Source organism: Canis lupus, chromosome 17 (assembly GCF_003254725.2).
Source record: "Canis lupus dingo isolate Sandy chromosome 17, ASM325472v2, whole genome shotgun sequence".
Taxonomy (NCBI): domain Eukaryota; kingdom Metazoa; phylum Chordata; class Mammalia; order Carnivora; family Canidae; genus Canis; species Canis lupus.
This window is the reverse complement of record NC_064259.1, coordinates 45776472-45795586: the sequence shown is the minus strand read 5'-3', so window position 1 is coordinate 45795586 and position 19115 is coordinate 45776472.

Here is a 19115-nt window from a genome sequence, read left to right as displayed (position 1 = left end):
AAAATTAGGAATACTGCAATTATCTAAATAGGGTGTTGCTTAGATAAACAGAAGTATAATAGAATGAATTGCAATGTAAATAGTAAATTATTTACTAGAAATATTTATCTGTATTAATTTATATTGTAAATGAAAGTAGAATTATAAAACTAGGTGTATGTTTGATATGATTGTATTTAAGTATAAAGATAGAATATGCTAAGAATAATAGAAAAATATTTAACAATTATTTATGGAGTGAGAGGATATAAAATTTATATTATTTGCTTATGTGTATTTTTTAACAGTTATTTTTGATAAATATATTTTGAAAGAAGTACACATTTCTTTATGCCACAGCATTAAATGTGATTTTGAAAGGTCTAAACTTCATCTTTTTTTCATCATTATTTCCTTGACAAAAATAAGAAAACAATGACACTTTTTTTAATAGTTCCCCTTATATAATAAATTGCAACAAATTAAACTGTCAACAAATATCAAAGGGAAAACAAATCTTTTTGATAACTGCCTAGTGAAATGTCACTTTGGGGCATTTGACATTTTGATATGATCATTGATAATTGTTGTGAAAAGCTCAGTAAATTTGTAAACCAGGTGCAAATAATGTGGCGTAAAGTGTTCATTATGCAAATTAGATGGTTTAAATCTTCATATGTAGCTAATGTGTTTATGCTAAAGTCGAACACATTTATTTTATTCTCACCTAGCAGAACCCAAATGTACATCCTTCTAATTGTCTACATGTTGAAAAAACTATTCGTATTGCTACACAAACACACTCACCAAAGAAATACTAAATAAGATGTGATCATTTTGGTCCTGATATCCACATGGAATGGCAGAAGACAGAGGCTTGAGGATAAAAGAACTTAGACATAATTATAGAACAAGGAAGAAACTTAGCAATCAAAAAAGTCTCTTGCTTTCAGTTAATCAATGAGAATATTGCAACCAACAGTAATTGCATTTTTTTCACTTAAAACATTACAATTAATGGAAGAGCTATATTATAACTCTCGTGGGGTCATAAACTTACCCACATACGAAATTATATGTACAGAGAAAATGCATTTCCTTTATTTTTCCTCTACTGATTTTATCTCCTTATTCCCTGTTTGGCGAAGGAGGTAAGGTGGGGACTAGGGGATGTCATAATGGCCAATTCCAGTAACCTCTGCTTAAGCTAATAACTATGACTTTTGGTAACTTACTTCGTATGATAAAAAGCTATTTTTGATCGTGTATGGCTGTATAAAAAAGTAGAAAAGTAAATGTGACCTTATGTGGTGCAAGAGATTGAGGTCCACAAAAACACATTGTGTCTTCTGAATATTCTGCGGGGCCTGCACCCCTCTCTCCAGAGTGGTGACCAGTGAGGGCAAGTGGTTTTTATAAATGGATGATATGCTGGCACTCATTGCTGGAATCTGTATTCCTAACCATTTGTCTGTAGTCACAAATTATTCTCTCAAAAATGCCCTTTTGCTTTGACACCCTTCTGATTTCCCACTTAACTATGCAAGTATGTTGGGGCCATTTCAGGAAATGCACTGGCTCTGAAGAAATGAAGATGATAGGAACAGAAAAGGGAAAATAATGATAGTATGCTACATAGCTCAACTTTAGATAGGACTTACATGATCGATCGTAGTAAGCCCTAGGGATCATTCATCAAATGTTTCGCCACCTTTCTTGCATCATGGATGTCCTATATTTTTATGGCATCCATAGCTTTTTTTTAGTCATAGTTCTGTGGAAAATACTTGCCATTGAGGCTTATATAGTCCTGAAAGCCTGCCTTGCGATCATAAACAGCAAAGTTCTGAGTCTGTTTTGTCTTGATTAGTTAGCTATTTATTGTTTGTTAACTTGCTTGTTTTTTCCCTTGGTAGGAGCCAAGGGGTCTGGGCTTGTGATTTCTTTGCCTATATAATTCCAATAAAACTTTTGAACTGTTTTTCCCTACCAGTCTGTTTCAGGAACTCTACCCAAAGTTTTTACCTTGACACAGTTCTCAAATTTGTTTTATTTTTTGTTTTCTCAAACACCAAGCTTTTTTCCCTCAACCTAATGGTGAATACCTCAAGAAGAGCAATATTTCAGATGTAACTATGAAAATTATGAATGGGGATCTTTTTAAAAGGGTATTTTGAACAATGTGAATCAGAGCTTAATTAAATTTGTCATCCCCAGGAAAGGGGATCCTCATAACATTTGCTTAGGAAAAATCTCGGAGTTGCTGTGTAGTACTGACTGCTGTGTTTCTCCTATATTTCTCTTTTTTAAAGGGGGCATTTACTGGGGTTATCTCATCCCTGTTGCATCCTTGTATAAGGAGGGTAAAAATGGAAGTGGAGTACAGATAACTTGTCTTTTACTGGATGTCAGAAAAAAAAAAAAAAAAAAGAGTCTGGACTTAATGGAGATAATGGAGCATTATCCAGAAAGCCTTACCCTTGGCCTGAATGGAGTGACTGGATGGGACTTTGGCAGTGTCTTTTAGGGAGAGACAGAGTTTATTCTATATACAAAAGAAAAATAAAATGACTATTTGATGATCAGGAGGATGAATGATGACAGACCTGCTAAATATTCACTAATATCAATTACTTTTTCTGCGTATACATCAAAATACATGACTTTGGCTCCTTTATAATTTCAATAGGATGCATGCATTTTTTAAAGATTTATTTATTGGGCAGCCTGGGTGTCTCAGCGGTTTAGCGCCACCTTCGGCCCAGGGCATGATCATGGAGACTCGGGATCGAGTCCCATGTCAGGCTCCCTGCATGGAGCCTGCTTCTCCCTCTGTCTCTCTGTCTCTCAAGAATAAATAAAATCTTAAAAAACAAAACAAAACAAAAAAGATTTATTTATTTATTTGAGAGAGAGAGTGGGGGGGAGGGGCAAAGGAGAGAATTTCAAGCAGACTCCTTACTGAGAAGGAAGCCAGATGTGGGGTTTGATACCATGGTTCATGAGATCATGATCTGAGCTGAAACCAAGAGATGGATGCTTAACCAACTGAACTAGCCAGGCGCCCCAGGATGCACGCACTTCTAGGCCTGGCCATAAACCTTTGAGTACAATTGTCCAGAATTCTCTTTTTCTGTAGTAACATCAGAATTACATATTTTAAAGATAAAAAAAAATCTGTATCACTTGGATGAGAGCTAGGTGAATCTGCTGGATTGAAGTTTTAAGAATTAATTCTTTATTGTTTTTATTAGTTTCCTATTTCTGCTGTAACAAATTATTATAAACTTAGTGGTTCAAAACAGTAAAAAATTCACTATCCTACAGTGCTGAGGTTCAGAAGAAATGAGTCTTGTGAATCCAAAATGAAATTGCTGAGAAGGACTGAATTCCTTTTGGGGACTCCAAGTGAGTACTCATTTCTTTGTCTTTCCCAGCTTCCAGAGGCTGCTGTATTCTTTGGGTCATGGTGCTTTCCTCTCTCTTTGAACCCAGGGACATTAGTAGCTTCCCTTCTGCCTCTCTATCTATTCCTGCTTCTGTTGTCACATCTCCTCCTCCGACTCTGATTCTCCTGCCTCCTTCTTATAAGGACATTTATGATTACTTTGTATGAACCCAAATAATTCAGGATAATTTCCTCATCTTAAAAATTCTTAACTTAATCACATTGGAAAAGTCTCTTGTCCTATTAAGGTGCCATATCACAGATCCTGGAGATTAGGACCTAGACATCTTGGTAGAGACTTTTCTATCTATCACATTGTATTAATCATTATTATGTAAGTTTTTTTTAATTGTAGCCACTATACCACTTATAATAATAAGTAGCTAATATATGCATATAAAAAGTGATGATAATTTTGATATTTCACAAGATAAATTCGAAGTATCAGAGATAATACCAAATGGTATGTCCAATATGAACTTTAATATACACATTTGGAGTTTAGAATAAAAAATAAAGCAATATAATCCATAATCACCTCAGGGATACCACTTGTAATCTCTGTATCTTCTACATTAGCAGCTCTCAAGATTTTTAATGGTGTGGTGGTTTGGAGGAACAGTCTATAGTAAAAAAATAACTCTCTTTACAGTAAATTATTATTAATGTGAATGTACTCACTGTCTTAGGTGTCTCTGAATTGAAAAAGACTAACAAGTGAAGATATTTGAATGGTATTACCTAGAAAATATATATAGTAAGAACAAAAGTTCCAAGGACAAAACATCTGAAAAAGACAAATATTTTTAAAATGGCTAACAAGCATTCTAAGAAAGTGTTTTCAGAGAATTGGGAAGATAATAGGAGTGTAGCCTCCAGAAGTCAAGGGCAAAGTATGTTTTCATGATTACCATGTAGTCAACAAGGTCAAATGCTCTAGAAAGTTCAAGAGTGATAAATTCTAAGAAATACTAATTGGAGTCAATAGCACGTGTGCCTTCTATGACTCAGACAAGAATAATTTCCGTGAAGTGGTAGCTTATCTTCCTAACCATAGGAGTCCAGGGTAGGTACAAGTTGAAGACAACAGACACTTAAAATTGTTTCAGGCAACTTTTGTATGAAAAAGATTGAATAAATAAATGATGTCCTTTTGTTTTGCTTACTATCTTGAGGAAAACATGAAGTAAAGAAATAGATTTTTCAATATGTGAGAATATTAAACATGTATAAACATTGATGGGAATTGACAAGTCCACAGAAATTTACAGGATAGCAAGGCTGTTAAAGAGGTGTCATCAAAAGATAATATTCCAGCATGTCATGGTTGCAGGGTTAACGATGTTTCTGGGAAGACACTTCTATTTCTCAGTCTCTGCTTTGAATAAGAGGGTAGATATGGTGGAATCGATTATTTGAGGATATTAGGGAATATTTCAAATAATTTCTGTGACCAAGTAAATACAGAATGATTCATGGGCAGTATGATGCCACCAGTCAGCCTAAAGATGTAGTTTTCTCCAGCAGCATTTAAAAGAGGGATAGAAAAGCTGAGCAGCCAATGTTTTAGACTTTTGCAAAATTGCAGTTTTACTGGCAGCATGTAATAGGAATGCAAATAAGGAAAGAACTTGAGGATGTTGGCAAGAGGATGATTAAAATGATGTACCATAGAATTTAGAAAAATAGAGAAGATAGAAAATATAGTAATGGGGATTTGGGAAGGAGGGTAATCAGTGCGAAGGCATTAGAGAAGTCATAAGACTGGAGCTGTTGGTAAGATGCAGACCCCCGCTGCAGTGCGCAGCTGCACATGAGAGCTGTGAGGCTAGATCTGGATGGAAGAACGGGGTATCAGATTTCAAGAGTTTAGAATTGCAGCAATTCTAGACAATTATGGAAACGAGTGGCTAAAATAGAGTCAAGGTGAAGGTTCCAAGAGTTTAGAAGGTTAAGGAACAAAGGAATTCACAGGCTGGTTGTCTGTTTGGATGTTGAATTTCCTTTGTATGATAGACTACTAGGTTTGATCTGAATAGAGGAGTGATGAGTGTGCTGACAAAACCTTAAGTTAATCATGAAGTGTGACTATGACATTTGCAGGTGGGGGCAACTCAAAGGAAAAGTGAATGGTCTAAACATATGACACAAGTGGTCAGGGTCTTAGGACAAGACAAACCAAACAACATAAAAACTTCAAGGAAAAATCAGCATATTCTCCAGACTCATGGATTCAATGGTACAACAAAGCTTTGGAATATATGGGGCTAGAGTAACTTTCCTTCAGAGCCTGATTACAAAATGACCATTTGATAATGATGCTTCAAAAAATTGGCATCTAATGAATATGATTTCTTATATGTGGAAATGATTCATCCCAATACCTTTTCTACAAATAGAAGTCTGACAGTATTCCTAAATCTAGTCAGGGCAATGACTAGGTAATCTTAAACCTGGCTTAAGGAAGTTTAATGTGGATTACTTAATGAACAATAATACTGGCTAAATGAAGAGAAATTTTCTTTAAGTAAATATTTAGCAGTGTTTCTTGAGCCTTTTCCAGAGGATCTTGTGCTCAAACAGAAGTGTGTGTTTTGAACTAGATAGCAAATACCTTTTTACAACAGTGGTGGATACTACAGACCCCATAACTTGTTCCCATCAAGAGCCTCTAGGTAACTTTCTTTGCTCTGATTCTGTATAGAAAAAAAGAAATCCTCATTTAAACACCAGAGCTTGGGATGCCTAGGTAGCTCAGCGGTTGAGTGTCTGCCTTCGGCCCAGGGCATGATTCTGGAGTCCCGGGATCGAGTCCCACATCAGGCTCCCTGCAGACAGCCTGCTTTTCCCTCTGCCTGTGTTTCTGCCTCTCTCTCTCTCTCTCTCTCTCTCTCTCTGTGTCTATCATGGATAAATAAATAAAATATCAAAAAATAAACACCAGTGCTTTGAAAACTTGGGGAAAATAAATGTGGGAAGAAAATTGTGTGTCTAAAACTCAGAATCAGATTCTAGCTTTCAAGTTCCCATTTCCTTGTGAAGTCCTACTTTCACAATCATCCTTTCTCCTTCTTCTTAGTCCCTGTCCTGTTCCCTGCAGCATTGATGCAAAAATGAGTTTAAAAGTAGATGTTGCAAAACATAAGAAACATATATAAAAACCCTATGCTTATTATCCCTATAATATTTGTAGGCATGAATAAGGCCAGAATCTTAACTTATTAAGAAAATTTCACTTATATAAATACTAAGCTGAGTGATAGATTGCAGCATGGTGATTTACCCATTGGCATGGTTCACTCTCTACTTTCCTCCTTTCCCTACCATTCTGGTGCTGTGAGTCACAGCCTAGTGCATGAGATGACATCCAGACATGCTTTTAGAAAGGTCTCCTTTCAGTCTTGCACATATGCTATCTAGGCAATAATGGGTCCCAAGGCATACACTGTGTGCAAACCCAGCTGTCTCCTCCCATTTCTCTCCTTCTCTCTAACAGCCAACATGGAGACTCTAACCAGCAGTAGTTTAGTAACCTAAGCCAGATCATCACCAGACATTTGAGACAAATGCTAAGTGCTGAGCTCTCTGTTGCTTTCCTCTCACTGATGTATTCCCTGCATTTGTTAAGTGTTTAGTTCTGTTGTGAAGTTATTTAGTCCAAAATAGCTTATCAAAACCACACTGTTGTGTATAATTCACTTCAGTTTCCCAAACTGGGTTTATGCATCAATATAGACTTCTTAAAGTGTTCCTCTGTGTTTTCTTCTCATTGCTCTTGGCAGTTATCTCATCTTCAAATATGTTAAATAGTTCAAGTGATAACAGTTCAGGACACAGGCAATGTTCACAATATTTCACAATTGGTGTATCACCAACCCATCAAGATAGAGTGCTGGCCTAACACCGCGTGCACGATCCTAGATAAGCCAGTTATACCAGGAATTAATTTCGTAGTTGCTTAACTAAAGAAATTTCTAGGGGACTAGTAGGGTATCTGAGTGGTAACACCATTCAGGTGGTTTCACCTCAGCAGGATTTTACCCACTAGCAGTTGACAACAAGTCGGCTATCCAATATGTTCCAGGTAACTAACAGCTCTGATGGGGGAGAAGGGGATGTTGGGTGGTGAGTTTTAATGGCAATCAGACTATTTTAATAATATCAGAAACCCATGCTTTTATCAAACAACATGAAAAATATCATGTTGAATATTTTAGGAAATAACTTTGTGACCCAATGATCCATTTGTATGGTTGATTGTTTAGGTTAAAAAAAAAAAAGTTAGTAGGGAACAGACCTAGCTTAACAACCACACAGTGGTTAGTGTTAGCAGCAATTTTTCTATATTTTACTTTGTTCTGTATACAGTTTAACTATATTCACCGGTTTGTCTTTGTTACACTTGAATCAAAGAGCATCTTTGTAAATGTTCATTTAGGTGCAAATTCTGTACTAACAAAATTATTAAGGAAATTTTGGGTATGTTATGCTTTAACCATCCCACATTTCTATACACAAGGGAGGAGCACTGTAACACTTTATAGCTTTAATATCACATCTCACTCCTGCTTCAAAAAATGAATATGTCAGGGATCTTCTTTATATTGAAAAATATCCAGGAATCTGATATAGCTTGAACAAATTTAGCTCTTAGTGCCTGCCTTCCTCTATTTCAGGAAACCCTTCACTGAAATACACAGTAATACATGAAGTTGTAGACTGAGCACATTTAATACTATACATATATGCCACATACACACTAGATTCTCTTCTTCCCTATTTCTCTCACTATCTCTCTCATACACACGCACACACACACACACAGAGGCTAAAATGTGAGGATTTTTTTTATTGGAGTCTAGCGTAATCCAAAATTCTGGAACACAGGGGAATTCCTCTATTAGCAACTCTAACCAAATTGAATGAAATCAATTAACTAATGGTTTCAGTCTAGTCTTTGTTTTCTGTCTGGAGAGCTCTCATATTGAGGAATTAAAACTGAGGAATAAAAAAAAAAGAAAAACTAAAGCTGGCATTAACATTTAAAAAAACACCTTTCATTACATACTTTTCAATGGCTTTGAGGTCCCTAGATTTGTGATTTTGATTTTCTATTTAGTTAAATTTCTTATAAATACATGCTCTCCTCTGCTTCACATAATCAGTCGAATCGCCTCATGTTTTCTCTATGCAAAAACTGCTTTCACCATAGATGCACTTCCTTCCACACCAGGGAGAATTGAAACTGAATTCTAATAGAATTTCATGCTAATAGAAATTGGTGCTTCATTTGAAAGTTAAATGGATCTTGCCTCTCAAGGTCTGAATTTTGGTAGCCCTTCCAGATGAAGCCAGGGCTGCCAAACTCTTGAGTTTTACTCTTACATGTTCCTGATCTAATTCTGTATAGGAAAGGAACCACATAATATACTTCCTCATAACAGTAAATAGAATAGGAAAATAAGTCTGTTATTTAGATGCCTTAGTGTTGGCCCTAAGAGGGTACTCATGATGACAACTAGTCCCAGACTTTCCCTGTTCCCTGATATATTGCTCCAAAAATGTAAATCATCCACAATATCATTCTTCCTGAGTATCTCCCTTCCTTTAAGTAAAAGTTCAAGACCATGCCAAGCCTCATTTTACCAGTCAACCCCCTAAGGGCAGGTTTGCAATGATGATAGTGCAGGAATGATGAATTAAGATACTTTGGGTGTTCTGGAATATTGAACTTTCTTATACATCAGGGGCTGGAGACATTAATCATAAACTTGATATATTTATTTGATCAAGGTATATTAAATGAATTAGTGGCTGCTCAGTGGAACACAGCTTTTGTATCTGAGATTTTACTTTTGAATTCTGGCTCATGGGTTCCCAACTTTATCTTTATTTACATGGATTGTTTATCCAGTCATGTCATCTAATTCAGAAAATCAAAAATTAGCAAGAAAAGTCACACTTAACTTGTGGCCATATCCATCTATTTGATGGATTGAGGTGATGCTTTCTCTTTTATTTTTCTCTTCATTTCAACCTTTATCATTAATGTCTAAAGATTTCCCTGTTTTAGAATCTTACCCTTGCTATTTTATACCAAACTCCAATAAACTTCACCTAAGCTTCTGCCATTCCTTAACTAGTTATAACTTTTATTAGTGGCCTTTCAATTATGGTTTCTAAATTATCATCTGGGTCTTTGTTAGCAATAGAGATGCCCAGGCAGCAACTCAGACTTTCTGTTAGGTTAAAATTCTAAGCAATTCTGATTCAGGCGGTTCTCCTGGTGATACTTTGGGAAAGAGTGACATAGATATTTTCATCCCCAAGGACTACTTCACCATATGAATACTAAAATACAATATTACTGTCTTTAGTCCCAAACTCATAACCTTTTATTTCCTCTTCTCTCCCATTCACAGATTCTAGACCTCATAGAATTATGCTCCTTCGATCTGTCAATGTTTCTCGGAATATAGATCAGCTACAGTCCCATTCCATCTGCATCTTATGTTTTATACTTACACCTACACATTCTTTCAACAGCACCTTAATTAGCTCTCATGCCTTACTTCAGCCACAAAGACCCAGAAAAAGATAAAAAAAGATAAAGAAAATAAAGGTCGATAACTATTTCAACTCTACATCCGCATTGCTAAGAACAGCTGGAGAAAATCATTCAACTAGATGGTTACCACTAAAATTCCTGGTTTCCAAACTAGACAAGTGTCCTCAGAGCCATATATCCAATCTATTTCACCGCTATACCCTCCTTTACTTATTTCTCAAGCACTGTTTCAAAAGCAAAGAACAGTAATAAAAGTCTCAACTGTACTTTCCAAAGAAAACTGTTTCCTTCCTCTACAAGATAATTAGAGCAATCCTGCATAATTTCCCACAAATTATTTTCCCTTTTGCAAATTTAGAAACATTACCATAAATATAAGCCTTGTTTATGCGTTCTCATAAGTTGAAATAATTGATACTCTCTTCCTAAATTAAACCATTGTTGTTTTCCCTGACCATATAGTTTAAGAACTTCCTCTATCAAACATATATAGATCAAACTTTCTCTTTTGCACATTCAGTCTGTTCCACATAGTTAGTGCATTGTCATTAGCCATGTAGTACGTGTTTAATATTCCCATTTTATAAAAAGATCTCTCAAGGCTTGTTTACCTCTAGTTACTGCAGTATTTTTAAGCTTTTTTAAATTGCAGAGTTCTCCTTTTGCTAATTCATGTTGATTGTTGCCCAGATGTTATCCAACCATTATTATCTACTTTCTAGTCTCATATTTTCTCTCATTCCTCTACATAATGTTGGTTCCTAATTCCCTTTAACTTGTGAATATATTCACCTTGTTCATCTGTATATATATTATCTTTTTCTGGATTTTGCAACCATGTAGTCGAAAACCTAAAAGCTAAAAAATTATATCTCTAAACTACTTCATTCAACAAAGCAATGCAATGCATTTCTTGCTAAGTTTTCTGTGATTTTAATTTTCTTCTTCCAGAACTCACAATAAACGGTAACTAGATTTCTTGAACCATTTTATCTTGCTTTTTTTAACTTTTATTTTGCAGTTCTTATCTTTTTACATTTTTGCATTGTGATTTGGTCAAAGGTCACCACATAGTATTTTAGATCATAGAAAATTATTCTTTTATTTTGTCCTAAGTATATTTAAACTTAACTGTAGTTTTATTAAAAGTTTAAAATAAGTATTAACTTTTCTCATGTTTATTAAGTTTCTCATATTTTTTTTGTGTTTCTTGAATTAGCATTAGATCTACAGGATTTGCACCCTCCTCTAGTTTGCTGAATTTCTGGTTATATTAAGTAAACTTAAATAATTATAAATAAGTATTTATACTATTCAAAGTTGAGAGAAGTGGGAAGTCACTTCATTCCTTTTCAATTAAGCAACTTTATTTTTTAGAACAGTTTTTAGGTATACAAAAAATTGAGTAGGAAGTACAGTGTTCTCAAATACTCCCTCTCTCTCATGCTTATAGCTTCCCTTATTATTAGCATCTTGTGTAGTGTGGTACATTTGTTACAACTGATAAACCAATATTAATATGATACTACTAACTAAAGTCCTTCACTTACATTAAGATTCCTCGTTTGTGTGGCATAATTCTCTTTTGGGCAAATGCACAACATCATCAACTGATGCTATGATATTACAATATCACATAAAATAATTTTACTAAAAATGCCTGCTTCTTCACCTATCCATCCCTCTCTGTTTCTATCAAACCCCTGACAACCAGGGAACATTTTATTGTCTTTTAGATCTTTGCCTTCTCCAGGATGTCATAAAATTGGAATCATACAGTATGTAGTTTTTTTTAAACTTGCTTCTTTCACTAAGAAATATGTAGTTAAGGTCCCTCATGTCTATTTATGGTGTGATAGACCATTTCTTTTTATCAATTAATAATATTCCTTTGCATGGATATAGCACAGTTTGTTTATCAGTTCACCTTTTGAAGGTCATCTTAGTTGCTTTCAGCTTTGACAATTATGAGTAAAGCTGCAGGGTTTTGTGTGGACATAACTTTTCAATTAATGTGGATAAATATCTAGGATTACGATTACCAGATCATGTAGGAAAATTATTATTACCTTTGAAAGAAAGTGAAACACTGTCTTCCAAAATGGCTGTATCATTTTGCATTCCCACCAACGAGTGAGTTCCTGTTGCTCTAATCCTTGTCAGCATTTGGTGTTGTCTGGTTTTTGGAGTTAGCCATTCTAATGATACCCTCTGTAGTGGTATCAAACTGTTGTTTTACTTTAAAATTCCTTAACATATAAAAGAATAAGCATCTTTTCATATGCTTATTTTCCACCTAAACATGGTTTTTGATAAGGTGTTGGTTCATATTATTTGCCCATTTTTTAGAGTCAGGTTGCTCACTTTGTTATTGCTAAGTTTTAAGAGATCTTTTCATATTTTGGATATAAATTTCTTATAAATGTTTTCTTCCCAAATATTCTTCTCAGTCTTCTGAATGATAATGAGTATTTCAGGTAAACAATTCTGAGACTCAGGAATATTAAATAAGACTTCCTTATCTTACATATGGACACTAAAACATAGTGACTTTATACTTCGGTTTAATTTCCAATAATTTGGAGACCAATAGTTCCAGGGCCTTAGCTGCTTAAACAAATGATTTGGAATTGTTACTTCTTGTGCGTGTGTGTATGTTACTTGTGTGTGTTACATATCTGCTTAAAGTATATGTATCTTCCACAGCATATAACTTATATCTGCCTGAAACTCAATGATAAAAAAGAATTTCCATTTTCCTGCATTGAATTTCAAGTTCAAAGCCAAGATTAAACTAATAATAGCCATTATGTGTTAAACAAAATAAAAGAGATAAATAACAATATAAAACACAGTAATAAAAAAATGAACTGCTTTAATTCCAGATATTCTTACAGGGGAGGGAGAATAATGATGGAGCAACACAGGCAGGAATCATAAAGTCTTCCTTGAGCAATCTCTCTTTCTTTGTGATTTTGCATATATTTTATAAATTTGAAAATGCCTCTGGGAAATTAAGGCTGATTCTTCAGTATTTCACCTGAATATGTAAATCAGACAGAGTCAGGGTTGGCAATTTATATGGGAATTAGGCCACATCTGTCATTGTCCATAGGATATCCAGACATAAACAGACAAATACAATGTTTAAAGAGTATAGGAAAGCATACACTCTAAGTGAAATCCACATGTAGTATCTGCCAGATAATCTAGAAATAGCATAGGTAAACTAAATTCTGCTAATATGTGTATTCTGGTAAAATTGGTAACTCAGAAAATTAACTTGAATTGGAAAAATGTAAATAAAAGGGATAACGTTGTTACCCGAGTTATTTTATAAGAAATTTAAAATATAACACTACATGTGCTACGGACTGAATTTTACCCTTAAAAATCCATATATTGAAACCCTAAACCCAGTGTGATGGATTTTGGATATGGGACTTGAAGAGAATTAGATTTAGATGAGGTCATAAAAGTAAGGCCCTCATCATAGGATTAGTGCCTTTAAAAAAAGAGACCCCACAGAGCTCTCTCTTTCTCTGTCTCCATGCCCAACCCCACAATATGAAGACTTAGGGAGAAGGTGACCAACTACAAGCCAGGAAGAGATCTATTGCCAGGAACCAATCATTCTGCCACCTTGATCTTATACTTCCAGGCTGCAGAAATGTGAGAAAATAAATATCTGGTTTTCAATGCCACCTAGTATGCTATCCTGTTATGGCAGCCCAAGTTTACTAAGGCAATATGCTGCACATAATTACAATAATCAAGAGGGTTGGTGTGTGTGTGTGTGTTTGTGCACACATAGAGAGAATAGTAAGCAGTAATAAAAAGGAAAAATGGCAAGAAAATTACAACGGAATATCTTTTCTTTCCAGTGTTCTCTGAGATGAAGATTCTGATATCTTTGTATGTTGTAGAATGGAATAAAAATGAAATCTAAGTCTGAATTCTTCACAAATACAAATCTTTTGTTCTTCCTTGCTCCGTGAGAAAGGTAGGTCTTGGCCTAGTGGAATCACTGCATTATGTTAAGAAGTAAGCATGGACATGAAAAGTTCTTTCCTATGCATAGAAAGAGTCCTATGCTATGCCATTTATTACACTAATACTTGCAAAATACAAAAAGTAGACTAAAAGCTAATTTTTTAGATTATTTCCTTTTTTTCTTATCTTGGCATCCTAATTGATATCCTTCTTTTGTTTTAGATGATTTTGTTTAAAACCAATAAATAAAAAGTATGCCTTTTTCACAAAGCATATGCCATCATGCTATAATGAAATCTTTTAAAATACCACTTTCCAAATGCTTCTGGAGAGCTATGGAAGAAAAATACAGCACAGCTAACCTATACCATATACATATTTTGGAACTCAGTTATTTAGTATTTTTATATTCAGGTAAGATGATCACAAGACACCAAAACAAAACAAAAAATTATCAGCATTAATTACTGAGTAGATACCATGGCCCCAGGTTTAGCACACACTCAAGGGACATTGCTGCAAGAAGGTGGGATAAATTGGTAAGAAATGTGTAATTGACGGCAAATAGACTTAAATTTCAACTCTATCATTGACACCAATTGGCCATGTGATCTTTAGAGGTTTAATGAGAAATTATATATTAAGGTACTTAGCACAATAGAGGGCAGTTAGTCATTGACTGTCCACTGCTAGCTGACTGAGAAGTCTTTGAATTAGCAATTTGAAAGACACTTGTTTCTATGCATCTAAATGTACTTTTAATATGTAAAGGTACAGTTATACTATTTCCTATTTACGAATTCAACAAATATTCTTTATGCATCTACTATGCTGGATATTGTTATAGACAGCTTTTTATTTACACACACATAAATCAGCTAATCCTCAGAATAATCTTGTAGTGCCCCACTACATTTCCAAGGCTTCTGACCAAATATATATGAATGGTCTATTTTCCATAAAATAAAAAATAAATATATACCCTGATAACATATTTATGTATTGACAAATTTCCGACTGTCAAGGAGAGTTGCAATTTTGTATATTATGTATAATCAGACCATATTTTATACAAATTGTGGCACTAATTTGTATTTCATGGTTACTATTGTAGTATGAGCATAATACAAACTTGAAATGATTCCTTTGTTTGAAAAATAAAAAACCCACAAAAACAAGTTACATAGAAGCAAAAAGTACAGTGGTTCCACATCTATAGTCTATTTTGATAATAAGAATAAAAATTCAAATCTTTCCATTTGACAATTATGTATTCTTGAAATGATTATTTAACATATATCAATATCCCAGAATATCCCTTAAAACATACAAATCATCCTGCCTTCTTCATGGGGTGAGAATGAGGTTTAAATGAGTAAAGCACAGAGATGGATTCTTTATAAGAATGCAATTATTTTAGCTATTATTAGATTTTTTACTGTTCAACCAGAAAATATATAATTACCACAAACTATACGAGTAATACCACACTGAGAAGAAGTGGTTATTTCTAAAGCAGGAACTCTGTTTCTTTCAGATTCAGGATATGAAGCAGCAGCACTCAGCAAGAATGAATTTAGATCATTACATTATGTGTGCACAGAATGATATCCAGTTCTGTAAGCATGTCTTTACCTCTACTCTAAATAATGAACATTCAAGACTAGTTCCTATTCATTGTCTTAGAATCTCCTTGCAGTTGGCAGAGTTCTAAGATGGGTCCAGGATTTCGTAAATTGTTTCTCTTGATTAAAGTAACTTGGGCATTTCCACCTCATTTAATGTCAAATAAATTTATTAACCTGGTATAAGGCACACACACATATGTACATATATTAATCATTATACACACTCGTGTACATTCACACATTTGAAGATTAGAAAATTGAGGCTTAAGGTTGTTTTGGTAGCAATCAAATGGAATGCCCCATTATTATTTTGTTTAAGGATTTTATTTATTTTTTCATGAAAGACAGAGAGAGAGAGAGAGAGAGAGAGAGGCAAAAACATAGGCAGAGGGAGAAGCAGGTTCCATGCAGGAAAGCCCTATGTGGGACTCCAGGATCATGCCCTGGGCCAAAGGCAGGCAGTTGGCTCAACCGCTGAGCCACCCAGGAGTCCTCATCCCACTGTTAAATAAAAGTTTCTTATCTCCAGTCTTTGTCCTTGTAGTTTCCATTTCTTTAGTTTTTAGTTCCCTGTTTCCTTAGGTTTTTTTTGTGGGATTTTTTGTTTGTTGTTGTTTGCCTAGCAGTGGCAGTTTCTATCCATCATGTTAATTGCACTGTATTTTCTAAAAGAGCTCTTAAGGTTCCGTTCCCTCCTCTCCTCCCTTTATAAGGAGGTGTTTTGTTTCTTTAGTTGCTTTTAAGTTTTGTTTTTTTTTTAAAGTAATCTCTACACCCAACATGGGGTTAATATATTTAACATATTAAATTTATTAACAATTTACTGAGTGCAATCCATCCTATTACATTCTATTTAAGTAATGACATCTGGCCTTAAAGGACAAAGGTTAATTTACGAATATTTATCAGAGCCACAGGGTAGAGAAAATAACATTACATTGTATCAAAAGCATGTACAACTATGAAGAAAGAAAAATATCCCAGGAGAAAACTTATCACATGAAAAAAAAACAATAAATATTTTTAAATAATGAGTTAACACAGGCAATTTAAATATCTGAGTAGATAGTAATGGTAGAGATGTTGGAAATGTCAATATCCAATACAGGTGACAATTTTCATGCTTAGGTGCAACCTATGGATGTATAAATTGATGCAAAAATTGCATAGAATATTTCAGTTTATGTATACTAAAATAACCTGTATATGTATACATACTGTGTGAGTGTGTGTCTGGATGTTTATATTCCTTTTAATGCAGCAATTTTACATTTAGAATTTATCATGCAAGAACAATAAAGGGTGTGCTCATGTCTTTATCTACAAGAATTTTGATCCACATGCACATATTAATTAGTGATACAATTAGTGAAAACCTCTTCTGAGCTCAACAATAAAATATTCTTATTAGGATGATAATATGATAAACATGTAAAGAAGAGGTATTTGAAATATATTGTGAACTGCGAAAAATCTTATAAAAATTATGTGTAATATGAACCCCTTTGTATACATGTAAATATAGAAAAATATTGAAATCTTACAAATAAATGTTTACGGTTGCCATCTCTATTAAGAGATGGTGGGATTATACGTGAGTTTTAGATGCTTCTTTTTTTTCCTTATCAGAATTGTCTAAATTTTCCACAGTAAATGTTCATTGCTTTCATAATAAGAAAAATGATTTGCATTTATAATAGATTATAGTTTGTTTCTACCCATGTTTTTAGTTGCTATTTCATGTTGTAAGTATCAAACAAAACCCTTTGAGACTCCACTGTAATGTAGTAGAACAATTTTGCAAGTCTCTCTGGATTTTCTGTTTTTTATTGCTTTAATAGTTTAATGTCAACTATTTTTCATAAGAAAAATCTATCTCGGGTACTTCAATCATTGTGTGAAAAAGAAAAAGCATATTTTGTCATGAAAGACTGAAAATAAATACTTGGCTCTATATGAGATCATGAAGTTGTTATCTTTTATTTTTCTTGTTTGTGTGGACAAATGCAGTAGGAAGACTAAAGTAATATATTACAACCAGTATAATAACATAAAATATATTAGTTAAGGCAAAATAATATAATAAGAGCTACCAAATAAGAATAGCTTGGATTTAAATCCAAATCTTTCTGGGGCACCTGGATGGCTTAGTGGTTGAGTGTCTGCCTTCTGCACAGGTCATAATCCCAGGTCCTGGGCCTGAGTTCTGCATCGGGGTCCCCACAAAAAACCTGGTTCTCCCTCTGCCTACATCTCTGCCTCTCTCTGTGTGTCTCTCATGAATAAAAAAATAAAATCTTAAAAAAACAAATCCGAATATTTCCATTTGACAATTATGTAATCTTGAAATGATTATTTAACATATCAATATCCCAGAATATCCCTTAAAAAATACAAATCATCCTGCCTTCTTCATGGGGTGAGAATGAGGTTTAAATGAGTAAAGCACAGAGATGGATTCTTTATAAGAATGCAATTATTTTAGCTGTTATTAGATTTTTTACTGTTCAACCAGAAAATATATAATTTCAGATGGTGATAAATTTGATGAAGAAAAGAAACAAAGCAACAAAATGGTTAGTGATATGACTATGTGGGATGGAGTTAAGATCGAGGCACCAGAAAAGAACTGTAAGTTGGCATTTGAAAAGTGTATTAGCTTTCTATTACTGTATAAAAAATTAAGTATAAAATAAAGGCTTAAAGCAACATCTATTTGTTTTCCCAGAGTTTTTATAGGTTAGGCATCCAGACATGCCTTACGTAGATTATCTGTTCAGGGTCTCACCAGGCTGAAATCAAGACATCAGCTAGATGTGTTCTCATCTGTAGCCTGCAGTCCTTTCCCAAACTTATTGAGGTTTTTAGCAGAATTCGGTTCTGTTGTGGTAAAACTGAGGTTTCCATTTTCTTCCAAGCTGCCTATTGAGCTCTCAGCAACCCAAGGGCACTCTCAAATTCTAGCAACTTGATCCTTTCATAATACGGACATTTACTTCTTCAAAGCAAGAAGAATCTGTCTCCAATCTGCTAAAATTGAGTCTTGTCATAGAAACACCACCCCACCACATTCATAGGTCTTGCCCACTCTCAAGGAGAAGGAATTATAAAGGACTTGTCCACAGGGGGCGGGAATCTTGGACCCATCTTAGAACTCTGCCAACTGCAAGGAGATTCTAAGACAATGAATAGGAACTAGTCTTGAATGTTCATTATTTAGAGTAGAGGTAAAGACATGCTTACAGAACTGGATATCATTCTGTGCACACATAATGTAATGATCTAAATTCATCCTTGCTGAGTGATGCTGCTTCATATCCTGAATCTGAAAGAAACAGAGTTCCTGCTTTAGAAATAACCACTTCTTCTCAGTGTGGTATTACTCGTATAGTTTGTGGTAGTTATTTTAGTGACCTTAGGGCACAACAATTCTTTGAGTTTCCCAGTTAAAATTCTGACCATAATATTAACAATCTCCTAGCAATATCTTAAACATTAA